Source organism: Papio anubis, chromosome 2, assembly GCF_008728515.1.
Source record: "Papio anubis isolate 15944 chromosome 2, Panubis1.0, whole genome shotgun sequence".
Taxonomy (NCBI): domain Eukaryota; kingdom Metazoa; phylum Chordata; class Mammalia; order Primates; family Cercopithecidae; genus Papio; species Papio anubis.
This window is the reverse complement of record NC_044977.1, coordinates 111374515-111380523: the sequence shown is the minus strand read 5'-3', so window position 1 is coordinate 111380523 and position 6009 is coordinate 111374515. Positions and strand designations below refer to the sequence as shown.

At 41.5% G+C, this 6009-nt stretch overlaps 1 pseudogene across 1 annotated transcript; it reads left to right on the top strand.

The window, feature by feature from the left end:
- Window positions 1–1940: 1940 nt before the first annotated feature.
- On the top strand, window positions 1941–5540 carry LOC110742612 (annotated as a pseudogene). Its single transcript, XR_002520465.2, has one exon. The product of XR_002520465.2 is annotated as a CWF19-like protein 1 pseudogene (transcript).
- Window positions 5541–6009: the final 469 nt, after the last annotated feature.

Genomic DNA, 6009 nt, shown 5'->3' with positions numbered 1-6009 from the left:
GGATTTTCAGAGAGGCAGCATTAAGTAGTGGTTAAGACCAAAGACTCTGAAGGCAAAGTGCCTGGGTTCGTATCTCAGCTCTACCACTTGCTGACTTAGCACTTAACATCTTTGTGCCTCAGTCTCTTATCTAGAAAATGGAAATAATTGTATCAGCTCCTAAGGTTATTATGAGGATTAAATGACGTTAATAAGCACTTTATAAAGTGCTTAAAATAGTACTATTTTAAATGTTTGTGTTTGTCAAAAAAAAAAAAAAAGAGGCTAGGATAGGTTCAAATTCTATGTCTCTTAACACCTCATCTGGTGCTTTTCACAAAACTGCCTAATATTATTTTGTCATTGGTATAGAGTAGTGCTGTCCAGTAGAATTTTTAGTGACAATAGAAAGGCTCTACACTGTCCAATATGGTAGCCCACTGGCCCCATGTGACTGAGTACTTGAAATGAGGCTAGCATGACTAAAGAAATTAATTTTTAATTTATTTACTTTAATTAACCTTTAATTTGAATTAAACTACCCTAATAGACAGGGTCTTTGCAATGGCTAAGTCATCATGGCTGATAGAATACGTGTCCTACTGCCCTAAAACTCTGGGGGATCATTTTGAGCATAAGCATTACAGTGTTCTGGAAGCCAAGAGACTCCCCACATCTTTATTTTGGCCAGACCTCCCAGGCCAGGCACCTGACATCAAGGTGAGGTTGCTGTTGTATCAGGTTGCTGTACAGGTTGGCATATACCCCAAAACTGTGGTTACATAAACCAATTAAGAGCATCTTCCTTTTTTTTCAGGACCATACACGATGAATTTTAAAACAACAACAGTCTATAGATAAACAATACTTGCAAAGCTCTGGCATGAACATTTTTTTCAACCAGCTTTAGAATTATACATTCTTCAAGAGTGCTTAAAATGCTACATTTAGAGAACACTTTTCTGTATGTATAGCTTTCTACTGCCATTAAAAAAAAGTCAATCCAAGAAAAAGGCAAGACCTCAACTGCTTGGTTTCCAAATTAAGCTACAGCTTGCGCTAAAAATAGCTTGCCAGTGTTGAGAATCTGTTCCCTGAATTTAAATGGCTTGCTCCTCTCCCAGAGGACAACATTCACTGTGTTCCATGGCAGGGGTGGACTCTGGGAAAGCACATTTCATTTTTTCACTGGATTCATTTCTACTTTGTGCTCAGAGCAGAGTGAAAAAAAACTAACAATAGTTTCAGGCTTCACACATATGCATTGTAAAGTGTAATGAGCGTAAATATCTATAGCTTTTAGTAGGAGTGTGTGTGTGTGTGTGTGTGTGTGTGTGTGAATTCAGCTTTGTGTAGATAATCCTAAAGGTATCTATAGAAGCCTGAAGGTATGTTCTGAATAGATTTTACCTTCTTTTTTTTTCCAAACATGTTACTATTTACTCTACTAAAATTTATCTTCTCCTAATTGTCACTGAAAAGTTTTATGCTTTTTAATTTTAAAAACAATCTCTATTTTTTCTCATATCTCATGGAACTCAGGGATGGCTTTCTATCTGGTGGTAAAGACCAGAAGATGAAAATAAGAGATATAAGTTGCATGCTCAACATGGGGAAAAAGTGAAAAAAGTTGTATATCAAGATGGGTTGTATTACATATACTTAAAATTTTTTTAATACTAAAGAAAGGATAAGGCATTTCTCATGGGCAGCAATTTTTTTTTTTTTTTTTTTGAGACAGGTTCTTGTTCTGTTACCAGGCTGGTGGTGTGATCACTGCTCACTGTAGCCTCGACCTCCTGGGCTTAAGCAAGCCTCCCACCTCAGCCTCCCAAGTAGCCAGGACTACAGGTATGTGCCACCACCCCAGTTAATTTTTGTACTTTTTAGTAGAGGTGAGGTTTCTCCATATTGCCCAGGCTGGTCTCAACCTCCTTGGCTCAAGTGATCCTCTTGCCTTGGCTTCCCAGAATGTTGGGATTACAGGCGTGAGCCACTGCATGTGGCCTACAGCATTTTTTTTTTAAGTTTTCATTTTTATCAGCTATACATGTACATAGTCTAAGTGGTCAAAGAATTCTACAAACCTTATAATTATGTTTTAGGATGAGTGCTTCTGCATATGCAAATACTTCCATAGGTACTTGCAAAGCCCTCCTTTTTTATTTTCTTGTTCACACAGACAATACATTTTAAGTATAATAGCCATGTTTCCTAACATCAGTGTTCTCTCTCCCACCTACCTTTTTAAAAAAATTTTTGAAATCTTTGATACTGTTTTTTATTTAAAAAGTTACTGCATTCAACAGGAGTGGGGTAAAAATTAAAAAGTTATGGATACATATCATAAAATTAAAATAATTCAGTAATATAGAAAACATAAAATAAAAGCCCTCTGAAATCTCACTTTTCCATGGATAACCACAAAGTTTGATGCTTATCCTTCCTGATCCCTCAACCCCTACCTGGTAGTCATTGGCAGGCAATCAACATTTCATTTACTCATTCAACACATTTTTTAAGATTGAATGCAGAATGAGACACTGTGCTACAGAAGGATTACAGTGATGGCAAGGATGAATCAGAACTAGTTGATACCTCAGGAACGCATAGCGGAGTTGAAGCATGAGCTGACATAAAATTGAGAAAATGAAACGTGCTAAAAGGAGCACATTGTGCCAGGGAGCTTGGCTGAAAAGAGAGGATTTCCATCAGGGTGGACTAGGACAGGTGTCCCAGGAGAAGCTGCACTTAGGCTGGATCAGAGAAACAGGTATGACGTGGACATGGAAAGATGGGGAAAGGCATTCTAGAGTCAAGGAACAGAATAAGTGCAAGAAGGAATATACCCAAAGCAAACAATGCTTGATGAATTTTGTTTAAGACACAGAAGCAGCCCATGGAAAAGCAAGGTGGGAAGTTGCCTTTAGTCACCATGACTTAGGTTGCAACTTCTCTGAGGGCAATGAGGAGACCTTCAAATTTACAGGGCAAGGGTGTGAGGCAGACAGAGTGTTAAGGGCTGAATTATGTCCCCCACCAAGTTCATATGTTGAGTCCCTAATTCCCAATGTACCTGTATTTGAAGACAGGGCCTTTCTGGAGGAAATTAAGGTTAAATGAGGTTGTGAGAGTGGTGCCATAATCTAATAGGACTGGGTGTCCTATAAGAAGAAGAGACAATAGGGGTGTGATTATGCAAAGAAAAGCTCACATGGGAACACAGTAAGAAGGCAGCCACCTGCAAGTCAAGGAGAGAGGCTTCACCAGAAACCAACCCTGCCAGCACCTTCATCTTGGAGCTCCAGCCTCCAAAACTGAAAAATTATAATATCTGTTGTTTAAGCCACCCAGTCTGTGGCATTTTGTTCTAGCAGCCCTAGAAGACTAATACACAACTTTCCTTTGGTTTATAACATTTCTCGGTTCTTACTAAAGAATAGACTTTAGAATGGCCACATATTAAAATGATGGAATTACTTTTATCCTTTGTGTTCTTTGCTTCTCCAGTTAAATAAGTGAGATTGACTTTATTGCTATGTTTTATCATCATTTAATGTGAGAGCCTCATATCAAAAACCCATTAATATTTACAGTATGCTAACTTCTCTACAAATATCCAAAAGTCACAATCTTAGCATCCTGAGTGACTTCAGTAATACAGCTTAATAAAAATAACAATGAAGTTGAGATTCGCATTCCCAATTTTAGGTGGCAGTCACAACTCATACTATTCGGACAGATGGCACAGAAACCGCTGCACCTCTTGGCTTGTGGAGATGTTGAAGGAAAGTTTGATATTTTGTTCAATAGAGTTCGAGCAATTCAGAAGAAAAGTGGAAACTTTGATCTGCTGTTGTGTGTAGGAAATTTCTTTGGCTCCACCCCAGATGCTGAATGGGAGGAGTATAAGACTGGCATCAAGAAAGCTCCTATTCAGACATATGTGCTTGGTGCTAATAACCAGGAAACAGTGAAATATTTCCAGGATGCTGATGGATGTGAATTAGCTGAAAACGTTACTTATCTGGGTCGTAAAGGTATCTTCACTGGAAGCTCGGGGCTGCAGATTGTGTACCTCAGTGGCACAGAGTCCTTAAATGAGCCAGTACCAGGTTATAATTTTAGTCCCAAGGATGTGTCTTCTCTGAGAACGATGCTGTGTACAACCTCCCAGTTTAAGGGCGTTGATATCTTGCTCACATCCCCGTGGCCCAAGTACCTGGGGAACTTTGGGAATTCTTCTGGAGAAGTGGATACCAAAAACTGTGGTTCTGCTTTGGTTTCCAGTCTTGCCATGGGCTTGAAACCAAGATATCATTTTGCTGCTTTGGAAAAGACCTATTATGAGAGGCTTCCAGATCGAAACCATATCGTTCTACAGGAAAATGCACAGCATGCCACCCGGTTTATAGCTCTGGCAAATGTTGGAAATCCAGAAAAGAAAAAGTATCTTTATGCATTCAGTATTGTTCCCATGAAGCTAATGGATGCAGCAGAACTGGTAAAACAGCCTCCGGATGTCACTGAAAACCCTTACAGAAAATCTGGGCAGGAAGCATCCGTAGGAAAGCAAATTCCTGCCCCTGTGGAAGAATCAGCCTGTCAGTTTTTCTTTGATTTAAATGAAAAGCAGGGAAGGGAGCGTTCATCCACAGGTAGAGATAGCAAATCTTCTCCTCACCCAAAGCAGCCTCGCAAACCTCCTCAGCCTCCAGGACCCTGCTGGTTTTGCCTTGCTAGCCCTGAAGTGGAAAAGCATTTGGTGGTCATTATCGGCACACATTGCTACCTCGCCCTGGCCAAAGGAGGCTTATCTGATGACCATGTCCTCATCCTGCCCATTGGACACTACCAGTCAGTGGTGGAGCTTTCAGCAGAGGTGGCAGAAGAGGTGGAGACGTATAAGGCCACACTGAGATGGTTCTTTAAGAGTCGAGGGAAATGGTGTGTTGTATTTGAGAGAAATTATAAGAGCCATCACCTCCAGCTACAGGTCATTCCTGTCCCAGTCAGCTGCTGTGCTACTGATGACATTAAAGATGCCTTCATTACCCAGACCCAGGAGCAGCAGATAGAGCTGTTGGAAATCCCAGAGCACTCTGACATTAAGCAGATGGCACAGCAAGGAGCAGCATATTTTTATGTTGAACTTGACACAGGAGAAAAGCTTTTCCACAGAATTAAAAAGAATTTTCCTTTGCAGTTTGGAAGGGAGGTCCTGGCCAGTGAAGCCATCCTTAATATTCCAGGTAAGTCTGACTGGAGGCAGTGTCAGATCAGTAAGGAAGACGAGGAGACCCTGGCTCGCCGCTTCCGGAAAGACTTTGAGCCCCATGACTTTACTCTGGATGACTAAACAAAGGTAAGATCTTTTTATGAACTTCATAGGAAGTAGTAGAGCCTTTTTCTTTTTTTTTTTTAATTAAAAGAATTTTTTTCGAGACAAGGTCTCGCTCTGTCACCCAAGCAGGACTGCAGTGGCGCAGTTGTGGCTCGCTGTGGCCTCAACCTCCTGGGCTCTAGAGTTCTTCCCACCGCAGCCTCCTGAGTAGCTGGGACCACCAGGCGCATGCTACCATGCCTGGCAAACTTTTTAAATTTTGGGGTAGAAGGTAGAGACGGGGGTCTCCCTGTGTTGCCCAGGCTGGTCTGTAACGCCTAGGCTCAAGGGATCCTCCGCCTTGGCTTCTTAACCTGCTGGGATTACAAGCATGAGCCACCATTCCTGGCCTAGAAGCATATTTTTAAAGAAACTACAATCTCCCATGGGGACTGTTTCCCCGCCTCTTTTGTGCAGTCCCATGGAACTTGCCTGCAGCAAGAGGCCTAAGATTGAATCTTTTTGGGGAAAAGTCATTCTAGGATGAAAATCCTATGTTAAGGCTGGGCGTGGTGGCTCACGCTTGTAATCCCAGCACTTTGGGAGGCCGAGGCGGGCCGATCACAAGGTCAAGAGATGGAGACCATCCTGGCCAACATGGTGAAACCCTGTCTCTGCTAACAGTACAAAAATCAGCTGGGTGTGGT